General features: G+C 38.2%; 1 protein-coding gene across 1 annotated transcript in view; it reads left to right on the top strand.

The window, feature by feature from the left end:
• HIBCH (3-hydroxyisobutyryl-CoA hydrolase) overlaps nucleotides 1–11,966 on the top strand; it is a 117,823-nt gene that overhangs the window by 1,089 nt on the left and 104,768 nt on the right. The gene's annotated exons all lie outside the window — the stretch shown is intronic.

Below are 11,966 nucleotides of genomic sequence, written 5' to 3'. Positions count from 1 at the left end.
TCTTTCTTTGCGGCCGCCCACAAATTTCGTTTGTGAAATCCTCCTGCTCCATTTTTCCGTACTCTTTTGGGGATTCAGGGTTTTTGACAGACGGGTCGGCAGCTCTGAACATAGACTTTCTGCCAGTGACAATCGGGTCCCACTATTCTAATAGAAATGTCAAGTGTGCTGGTGGTTCTCCAAACCAAGGCGGTGTCTCCCGGGCCTTTGCCTTATAAGGTGTGGGCCTAGGGCCACCTTGACAGGAAGCACATCATAGGTAGGGAACCCCTCTCTCTAAAAACCCTTTAAACTGTGGTTTTCAGGATGCCTTAAAAATGGTTTTGAGGGGCGCCTGTGTGGCTCAGTCAGTTAAGCATCTGACTTCCGCTCAGGCCATGATCTCTGAGTTAGTGGGTTCAAGCCCCCGTGTCCCGGCTCTGTGCTGACAGCTGGGAGCCTAGAGCCTGCTTTGGATTCTATGTCTCCCTGTCTCTCTGCCCCTCCCCTGATCATGCGCGCGCGCGCTCTCTCTCTCTCTCTCTCTCTCTCAAAGATAAATAAACATATAAAAAAAAATTTTTTTTAATATTTTTGAATTGGGGGTGGATTCAAAATTTTTAAAAAGCAACATGAAATTTTGAGTAGAAGGTGGCCTGGCAGCTGGCCCAACCGACTGAATGTTGTCTGTGAATGCATTGGGCCTTCTGCCCTTTCCTTTCACTTCTTGGCACAGCTAGGAAATGATACAGCCCCAAACAGGGTGAACAAAACAGGCTCCTTCTGCAGGCATAACTGGGCCCTTCCACCTGGAGGACCAAGGAGACCAATATCTACATACCTGTAACTCACTCCATGGCTAGAAATTTAGAAGCTCTGTTTTAAAGTTCCAGCTGGCAGGTTTTCTTAACTGTATTTTCCAAAAGCACCCAAGACTGCCTCCTGAGTTGTCAACGCCTGGTCCGCCGTTCCCTGGGCTGTGAGGAACCACCAACACAGGAGCCCAGGGCAACACTCAACTTGTCATAGTCCAGGAAATAGAGCTTACAACTTTCCATCTCCCAGACTGAACTCATGTTTCTGCTCCTAGCCTGCTTCTGTGGTCTCTAGCGTGGGACAACTCAAGTTCTTTTGCAGGCCGGATTCTCTAGCTACTATGATAATAGCTAAGGGCACTATGCTAAGTGCTTTTTGTGTTGTATAGCTGTTCTTTCTTAAATCAGTCCTGGGGTAGGTGTTATTGTTATTTCCACTTAAAAAGAAATCTGAACCTAAGAGGTTAGGTCATTTACTTAAACATGTAATATGTAGTGAGGCCGAATTTGAACCCAGCAATGTGACTCCCATTCTATTACATATTGGTGTTTTAAATATCTTCCTCAGACTCTAAATTTGAGAAGGATTAAAAGATTTAAATTTTTTAGAAGTCTTAAAAGTGCAAGGAGAAAATATAAGTGAATTGCTTTTAATCTGAAAGTAAGCTTGGAGCAAAGGGCAAAATTACAAAGGAAAAGTGACAGACTTGACTATAGAATTTTTAATTTCTTTCATCAAAAAGACCCATAAAGGTAAAAGACAAGTAAAAACTGTCAAAAAATTTGCAATTTGCAGGGCACCTGGGTGGCTCAGTCGGTTAAGCATCTGACTTTTGGTTTTCGGCTCCGGTCATGATCTCACCATTAGTGAGTTGGAGCCCCTCATTGGGCTCTGTGCTGACAGCATGGAGCCTGCTTCAGATTCTCTGTCAACCACCAAGCTCAGTACTGAGAAGGATATAAGTTACTTCAGTGTTTCTAGAGGGCAACTTGGCCGAACCCAGTAAAAGCCTCAAAAAATGTTCACACCCTTTGCCTCAAAAACTGCATTTCTGGGAATTCATAATACAGGAATTGACAAATGTTTTCTGTAAGAGCCCAGATGGTAAATACTTTAGGCTTTGCAGCCACATATGCCACATATGTTTCTGTTGCTTCTTTGTGTGTGTGCTTTTGTTTTCAAAACCCTTTAAAAATATGAGAGCTATTAGCTTCAGGGCTGTAGAAAAACAGGCTGTGGACTGAAATTGGCATGAAGGCAGTAATGTGTACAAAGAGTAGACTTCAAGAAAGTTCATCCTAGTGCATTTGGTAATAGCCAAAAAAGAAAGCATGCTAAATGTCTGAGGAGAGAAATTAGTCACAACCAGATATGAGGAAACAAGTATTTTAAAAGTTTTAAATGTTTTTAAAAGTTGCAGAATGATATTTATTGCATGAGATAGTATTCGTGATTTATTACATTAAGAAAAGCATATCTATGTTATCATCTCAAATACGACATAATCATGTGTATGTACGCATAGAAAAAGATCTGGAAAGCTGTAAACACACTGAGATATTGATAGTGGTCTTGGGCTAGAGGTGAAATTGTAGATATTTGGTTTTCTGTTATGTGTGTGCTTCCTGTAGTGAATATGTGTTGCTTTTGTAATAAGCAAAAATATAAGAAACTTTGCTTAGGCAGCAAAAAAGCACTTTAGCTTAGATTTTTGAGAAAATTTCCCCTGAATTCACTCTCCCAGATGGAGTTGTTTGCTGTCTCTGCCATGCTCCTTGAATTCATAACGGTCTTTTGAGTACCATTATTTACTTAATTAGAGAATGGTTAATACCATCATTTACTTAAGCATTCCCCTATTATTGGATCAGGGTTCCCAATACTTCACTATTGTAAGTTTGCCAGTTACTTTCTACCAGCTCTCGGCCAGATCCATTTTCCATCCTTCTCTGCTAAACTCTGTGCCTCTGAAGGCAGAACTTTCAAAAACTATTTTCTCTGGGGTCATTCCAGGTAGGATTGACCAATGGGTTATACCGACAATAGGTTGGAGGGGGAAAAGGAGAAAAGTTGGGGTATTTATTCTCACCTCTTTTCCTGGTTTTGATCTCCTCCCCTTACCCCTTCAGTCCTAGCAGTGGTCAGTGGCTTCTTACGTTGTCAGAACCTGGGTACCTCCACATCTCTTACCATCTCCATGTCATGTTATATACCTTTGCCCTACCCTAAACCTAACCCAAAACTTCTATAAGTAGTCCCTTCAATAAAATCTCTTCTTTTTTTTTTTCAATATATGAAGTTTATTGTCAAATTGGTTTCCATACAACACCCAGTGCTCATCCCAAAAGGTGCCCTCCTCAATACCCATCACCCACCTCCCATCAACCCTCAGTTTGTTCTCAGTTAATAAAACCTCTTCTGTTGAAACATCTGAGTGGAAGTTGGTTCTTGTTAGGACAGACTGATATGTTAAAGAACACTGGTGAATATCATAGAACTCCAATCTTTTATTTCTTAAGTGACAGGCCCGGATAGTCTCAGATTTTATATCTGAGATTTTGACTATTTACAAGGTAATTATAGAATGATTTCAGGTTTCCTGAAGCAGGAATTTAAATTACCATGGGTCCAGCGTTTGGGAATGTAACACTCTGACTATTGTTCTCTACTTCTCCAATAGTTTTTGAGAAATAACACTCCATTGCATTTTATTGAAGAAATCAAAGAGTCCAGTGTAGTGGTGTTCTAACTTAATGTTTTCAGTGGAATCTTTAAGAAAATAAGTAATCTATAGGCACATAACATATAAATAAAAGCCACCTGCAGAGTTAAAGGAACCTTCTTCCTTATCTTTGAGGCATACTCTGCCCCTCTCCCCACCATCACAGAACACCAGAGCTCTTTGGAACACAGTTTGAAAACACAGATTTAAAGAGTCCAAGTCTAGAAGATATATCCTTCATAAATTTCCAGTGTCTATTATATTTCTTTAGGTTAGATGCCTAGAATTACATAGTCTACAATATGACTACAATATGACAATTGCCCTTCAAAACACTCCTCACTGTCAATGATGTTGCCTATCTCATTACTGTGTCTATTATCAAATACACACCGACAAACAAACAAAAAAAACCTTTCCTAATTTCACATCACAGTTTTAGTTGCATTTTTATTACTCCAAGTTCATTTTCCCTCAAATATCTAGCCAACTTTCCTGACATTGTTAGTGAGCAAACATCCCACTAATGTGTAATGATCAATGTATCATACTTTAAGCTGTTTTATGCACTAGGCCATATTTCTGAGTCCTCTATTTCCTTTCATTCATCTTCTTTTGGATTATACTGTGCCAACGGCATAGCCTTTTAATTTCAATAATGTAACTCTGTGCCCAAATTAGCTTTTTCAAATATTGTAAATATTTTGAAAAATAGTCTAAGTATTCTAAATAAATGCTTTCAGATGAAACTGTTGACTTTTTTCTTGTTATAAAATTAACACATTATGAAGAAAAGTTTGTGGAAACTCAAAAAATGTGAAAAAAATATGAAGGAAATAAAACCCACCGCAAATACTGTAACCGTTAGCATTTTAGAGTATAATGTTCCATCTTCTCTCTCTGTATTATTTTTACAAATGTACTAAACATACTGTTTTGTGAGCTGTTGTTTAATCATCAGATATGAGCATTTTGCCATATCATTAAATGATTTATATATTTTTTGAAACATGATTTAATTTTTTTAAGGTTTATTTATTTTTGAGAGAGAGAGAGAAAGACAGTGTGAGTGGGGGAGGGGCAGAGAGTGAGGGAGACACAGAATCCAAAGCAGGCTCCAGGCTCTGAGCTGTCAGCACAGAGCCCAATGTGGGGCTTGAACCCACAAACTGTGAGATCATGACCTGAGCTGAAATCGAAAGCTCAACTGACTGACTCAACATGACCTGAGCTGAAATCGGAAGCTCAACATGACTTTTAATGACACGTTAGCCAAGGGCTCTAGAATCAGGGTCACTAGTAGCAGTGGCAGCAGGCAGTTCTCAGCTTTCTAGACTGAGTCATACCCTTTCCTCCGTCATATTAAACTCGCTTGAAGTCTCCAGTTGTTCCCTCATAGATCAACATTGCACACCTGCCCCTGCCACACCTCATAACCTGAAATCAGCTGCTAGACGTGTGAAATTGGTTTTGACTGTAGTTGGCTGGATTTTAATGATTTTTGCAGCATTTGCCACCTGTATATTTTCTGTCAAGTGTATGGAAAGATGACGCAACCACAGTATATTAGGTGGTTAACAAATAAGGAAAATGTAGGTTATCCACACAAGGACTAGATTTGAATTAATTGTAAGAGTTTCCTAGCACCATATTGCACAATCTTATGGATTCCTTTTAAATCATTAACTAGTACGAATCATTTATACTTGTCTTAGAAAAGATTGAACAACTCTTGTGAAAACAAAGCAGAGCTGTGATTTCTTTTAAAGATTTGAGGGAGAAATCATTAGCATTTGTGATAGTATATTACAACTTTTTGAGTTGTTCTTAAGTTACAGTGAAAATTTACTGAACTATATAATCTAGGGGAAATCAGATATAATATTGAGGGCTACAAGTAGCTAAGGTATCAAAAGCAAAGGATAGATTTTTTAGAACAAGTAATGCAAATATATTTATAGGTGTTTTCCAATTCCTGGGCTTATAGGCTTCTAGCAAAATTTTATTGGGTTTATATATTTATCTTTGTTCTATCACACTACTCACACACACACACACACACACACAATGTATATATGTTAATTTTCATAAAATGGGAATTATATACTTTTTCACTTACTTTTCCATGTTCCTAGAGGTAAAATATAGTAAATTTCAAAGCCTTGAAGTATATGGATCCTTAGGGTCTGATCTCCACTCTGTCTTAATTAACACTGGATTAAATTAAGTTAAACACTGGAATCTGAGAGCAAAAAGTTTGGGGGAGGGACACTGGATCGCCTTCCCCTGTCTTCATTTGAACATTCCTTACTAAACTGCCCAGCCCAGCCCCTGCTGATTAGTGTAGAGTGTTCTTGTGGTTTAGTACAAAGGTTATCTGCTGGAGCATATTATCAATTGAGTCATTTCCTCCAATTCTTAAACTTTCCTGAATATTTTCTTGTTTACATTAGCTATCCAGAGAAGACCCTAAAATCAATTTATTGTTGGATCCTCCCTGATACTCTTTAGTTTGTAAAATCATTTTATTGCATACTTTGTAATCTCAGAATATTTATATCCTGATTGCTTATTCCTTTGGTGTGTTTTGCTTTGGAATAAGTTGGCGTAGCTTTACAAATTTTTAACAATTTTTACGAATTGTTAACAATTTCGTAATCTATCTTTTGGATATTGCATGACAAGTATGATTATGACATTCATTTCATAGGGACTAGAACATCAAATATCTCTTAATTTCTTAGCTATTCAGTAAGAACTTTAAAAGGCTACTTTAAAATATCTAACACACAAAATCAAGTTCTTTTCCTAAACTGCACCCATATTATCTCCATTACACATCATGTTACCAAATCATTCTCGTAAAAACTTAAGGCAACAAGAGACTAGAAAGGCAAGAGGAGACAAATAGATCTCTCACATGCTGATTATACTGGGTTTTTAATTTGTTAACTAATTTCTTTTTCTGGTATTTAAGTGCCTTTGGAGACACATTTGGGCACATAGGCTGTATTATTACTCCTAATACCTTACAACTTAAAAATAATGCTAGCTTTTAAAATGCCTTCACAAATATTAAATCTGACCCTAAATGATTATCGTAAGTGTTTTTATGGAATGTACTGACACTGGAATATTTGCTTATTGTGACTAATCTCAGGTTTCCACAAAAGAAATGTTATAAATGGAAAGAAAACCTTGGAAAATTAGGAAGAACATACACTTGTCTCCTTTTTTGGTGCTTATTTCAGTGTCTTTCTTCATACACATTTTCCCCCTCTTTTTCCACAAGAAAAGTTAAATATATTACCTGACAAATACAGTTACATTTTATGTTGGAAATAATAGTAAATGCAATTCAACAGATGCTTCTGTGAGGACCAATGAATTAAGTGAAAGGTGCAGGCCATTGCTTGACAGGATGAGGAAAAGCAGTGAATTTCCAGTCACCATTCACTTCTCCACACCATTTCTGGCCTCCTGCTCTCCATCTTCTTACATAGTCTTATGTTCTCTGTCAGGGTGGAGGTCCCATCCTTAATACACTCCAGAACCTAGGAAGAGGTCAGCATACAGCAGCAGCTATCTCTAAGTTGTTGCTGTTGAAGTCACAAATTAAAACTTGAAAAAAATCTTTGGTGTTACCATTTACCATAAACCTTTCATCAGCTGAAAATTACTTCCTACTTTATCCACTGTGAATCTTAAAAACACATCCCAAACATTGCTGTCTTGCCTTCCACTATCTTTTTGCTCTAAGTTATTCTTTTGCTCCTAAATATAGGCAGAAATTACACAAATTTCAATTGATATTACCACTAATATCATGGGATGAGTTATCTTGGTTTTTTAATTTGGATTTGGAGGCAAGAGTCTTAAAGGAGGGTTTTTGAGCATTGTAGTTGCATGGAATACCAATAATTATAATTTCTTTCCTTAGCCTTCAGGGAAAGTGAATATAGTAGTAAGAGCATAGAAAGTCTCACCAACCAAGCACAACGTAAAAGTGACTCTGAAAAGGATTCGAAAACCTTTCTCATATGAGTAGAAAAACATACTATTTCAACATTCATTTGATTTTATTTCTCCTCCCTAAAAGAGATACCAAATATTAAAGCATCTAATAAAGGTATATGCATACTTTAAGACAAATGTTAATCTACTTACATTTTTGTAACTATTATTGCTATGTGTACATACATACAAACAGTTCTAGGGAAACCCGGAAGAGCTTAAAAGCCATAATTATTACAAAAGATCTTCCTGATTACACAGTTCCCTGTGGCACTTGCTAATGTCATAGAATTTGTAATGTAACTTACTGAACTTGGTAGGACAGATCAGTTTACTCATTTACTCATTTGGAGATGTTTTAATAGTCATTTTAAATATGCATTGCTAAACTGAGGTCCTCAATATTGTGCCTGTATAATACACATATTTTTAAATAATGACATTGCATATTAGAAATATGCCAATTATTAGAAATATACAAATAGATTCTGTACTGTTACTATGTATCAAGGCTTATGTTTTTTTGAAGTCTTTACAATGTTAGCATTACATCTTATGATGTGTATGTGTTATGTGTGTGTTTTTAATTATTAGAGATATAATTTGACATGCAATATATCAAAGTCAAGAAATGCATTACAGCTTTTCTTTTTCTTTTCCTTTTTTTTTAGTGAAGTGCAATAGTGAAAAAGGGGAAGAGTAGAACAAAGAGATCTGTAACTGACTGCGAACAATCAATTGAAATAACTCACTACCTTTGGACCAGCTGTATTAAAGCTTTTCTAAGAATTTTATTTGGAGAAACTATTTTATGGAAAAAACATAAACCTTTCAATCTTCTTTGATGTGGTACATCACTACCTGGTAGCAACTCCCTAGAATCCAGTGCATCTAGTAAACAGAAAATTTGTCTAAAAACTATTTTCAGAATTACTTATAAAGAAAAAAATATGGTAGATTTTGTGCAGTATTTGTCATTTCTTTAAAACCACTTTTGTGTTTTGTTAATAAAACAACTTTTCTCATGAGAAACAATAGAAAATATAAATAACTATAGAGAAGTACTGAGTTACCCATACTTTCACCACCACCTACCTGTTGTTAACATTTGGGGTAGATATTCTTCTAGAATGTTTCTGTGCACATTTTTTTCTAACAGAAACCATTTTTGTTTTTAAAATTTTCTATTTTATTAATGCTCCTATTTTTATCAGTTGCTATTTGAATCATAACTCTGGGCATGGATACTGGTTGATGATCTGGGAAATAAGTCACCCTTCCCTGCCAAACCCACTTAATCTTGGAAGCCACGGACATCCCCAGTATCCAAATAGATGATGAAACCCCATGGCTCCTTGATCCAAGGTCTCACATTCATGAGCTAATCAGATTGCTCTGCTGAGTTCAGATAATGAGAAACAGATTGGCTAGTTAGCAAACATGGCAAAAGCAAAAAGAGTACGTAAATAAATAACTATTTAAAAGCCAAATTGTGGGATGATGTCATGAAGTACAGTTGGGATCAGACAAGCCGGGGCAAATCAAAACTTCTTGCAAGTCAAGCAAGTATGAAAGCACAGAAAAGATATGGGGAGGAGTGTGGGGAGCCAGGCATGTTCTCTCTGACCCACCGGCCGTACTTCAAAGTGATACTGACGGAACTAAAATCTGATAATGTCGTATTTCTGCTTACATACTCTTTAAAGGTGGCTTCACGGGCTCTTTGTGATCTGATCCCACCCTACCTCTCTAGTGCCACCATCAGAATCTGCAGTTGTATGCTTTGCTCTATCTGTGCCGAGTTTCCCTATGTCTAAAACAGTCACTTCTTCTGAGAAGCCTTCTCTGATTTCTGGTTTATGACAGGTGGCCTTACTAGGTGCTTCCATAGCACACTTTAACCTCCAAGGCTGCAGGGCCCAACACCTCACATAGTACCTGGATTATAATAGGCCTTCAAATTGACTAGACAAAGCACCAGGAGAGAAGCAGACATCTCACAAGTGTGCACGAGATTGCATGTGGCCAAGAAAAGAGGGAGAGAGAAGAAAAGGCACCCAGATGTGGTGCTACTTGAGATTTTTTGGATCCAGTTTTGGCATATGTGATACTTTCAATAACTGCACTACTATGCACGTAGTCGGGTCCTGTTCGTTGGTTTGCACACAGTGATTAGCACAAACATACAAAAGGGCAAGGGTGATATTCAAGATATTGAACAGCTGTGGTATACTGCAGTGCTGTGAGGGCAATGTTGGGGTTAGCCCGCAGCAGTCAAGGCCCAGCCTGACAGGCACCAGGCACATGCCTTCAGGTACACAGCACTATTGCCAGAAGTGTTATCTTCCATAAAAGGGCTTGGCCTACTATGAGCACATGGCATTGTGGTCTAGTGTAGACAGCTGTGGCCTGCTGGTTGGCAGGTACCAGGTTGGTCTCCTCAGTAGTGCCCACCTGGGGTCCTTGGGCCAGATTGACCAGATTAGCTGACATGGACAGTGGGTACTTATTAATTGGTTTGGAAGCATTTCGATGTCTTAACAACCATGTAGCCATACTGATGTTATTTACTGAATATTAGCCTTACAGAAGGGCTTATTTAACTTGCACTGGGCTGAGCAAGAGGAAAAGGAAGGGATCAGATTTCATTACTGGACTTTGGGCTTCCCCAGAACTCTGGGGTCTATAAGGTTACTCATCCATGACTGTAGTACAAAGGAGAAAACGATAAATGCCTTAAAAGAAGAGCTGTTGGGTCACAGGTTCAACAGTATCCCATATTGCTCACCTAGTTATATATAAGAAAGTATCACATCCTTTTTGGGACCAATAAGTTGAGATTAACATTGTCATTGGATCAAGGTCTGTTTTCTGCACTGCTTGTTGGTAATAATTGAGCAATGTCTTACTTTTTGGCCTCCACTGTATGACCCAATTCCTTTTGTTTGGGAAGACACCTGGGACTCTGTGCATGTAGTCTGTGTTGTATGCATCCTGTGGTTGGTGCTGGCCAAAGGGGTACACTGAGACCACTACACTTACAGCTTTAGGTTGGGACCAATGAGATAATTCTAGGTCAGGCTTTTTCCCTGGAGCTTGGCATAAAACAAAAGAAAACAAAACAAAAACAACAGCAACAAAAACACACACACGCACACAAACAAAAAGATTGGCTCAAAACACTATTCCCACAAAAGGCCACTTTGCAAAATTTTGGGAAATTCAGGTATGAAAAGAAGGTGAAATGAGTGGGTTTCAGCACTCTTTCAAGAAGACTGATCGAAGGGAGTGGAGGGTTGAGCCTTAAGACTTACTACCCAACTCATGGGCAAGGGAGCAGGGTAGAACTGACCAAGTAGCACAGCCTCAGGCTGGTTAGAGTGAAGAAAAGGCACAACCGCTGAGGCTTTTCCAGAAGTGGGTTATTGGGACAGCTAGTGTAAGCAGCTCACTTCTGGCACTGAAGAGATCCTTGTTTGGTGGTGGAGCTTAGGGGTAGGGGGTGGGGCTAGGTGTGCTGAGGGACCTCAACCCAACAGTGGTGATCTTTTGGCAAGCTTTTCAGAGCCTTTCATTGATTACCAATCACTTTCTAACAGGGAAGAGCACTAGGGAGTCACTTCCCTGCCTGGTGTTGGCTCCTGGATAATCTTTCACATGTTGTGCGTACTTAATTCAAGGAGCATTTGTGTTTTGACAAATAATTTTTACAACTTATTTTCCATACCAATGCCAGGTTTACACTGATTAAGATTCACACAGTTATTTGTATGCAAAATCTTTCCTAATTAGTTAATTAGTATATCAAATCTGTATGCCTGTTTATCATGTTCCCAGCACTAGGTTTTCGAAAAATTCAGACAACATATAAGATATAGTTTCTATCCTCAAGGAATGTATAATTCAAGAGAGAAGATTAGCATTCAGCAATTAAGCATTAAATGAGTGATGAACTAGGATGCTGATGAGAAGTATAATTCAAATGCAGGAGAAAAGAATCTGGTACAGGTTAGAATAAGAGACTGTTGCAGGAAAATGAGACTCAAGACAGGCCCTCAGGATGGAAAAATTTTAGAAGAGGATGAAAGAAGAACAGCTTTCCTGACATAAGAAATCACCTGAACCAAGGAACAGAGGCAGGACATGAACATTAGGTACTCAGGGGCATCCAGGAGAGATGTGTGACAGGAATGAGGGCAGGTACATGGGAAATAAGTTTGGGTAGGTAAGGTAGAGCCCTATTTCTGTCACCTCAAAAGTCAGTCAGTTTGAACTCGACATTACAGACCACTGCTGTTCAATAATAATGCCACGTATGTAATTTAAAACTTTCTATGTCACACTAAAAAAATAAAAAGAAACAACTGAAAATAATCATATATTTTCCCTAACCCAATATATCTAAAATATAACCGTTTTAACATGTAATCAATAT

Source organism: Acinonyx jubatus, chromosome C1 (assembly GCF_027475565.1).
Source record: "Acinonyx jubatus isolate Ajub_Pintada_27869175 chromosome C1, VMU_Ajub_asm_v1.0, whole genome shotgun sequence".
Taxonomy (NCBI): Eukaryota; Metazoa; Chordata; class Mammalia; order Carnivora; family Felidae; genus Acinonyx; species Acinonyx jubatus.
The sequence above is the reverse complement of the archived record's forward strand: the minus strand, read 5'-3'. Positions and strand labels throughout refer to the sequence as shown.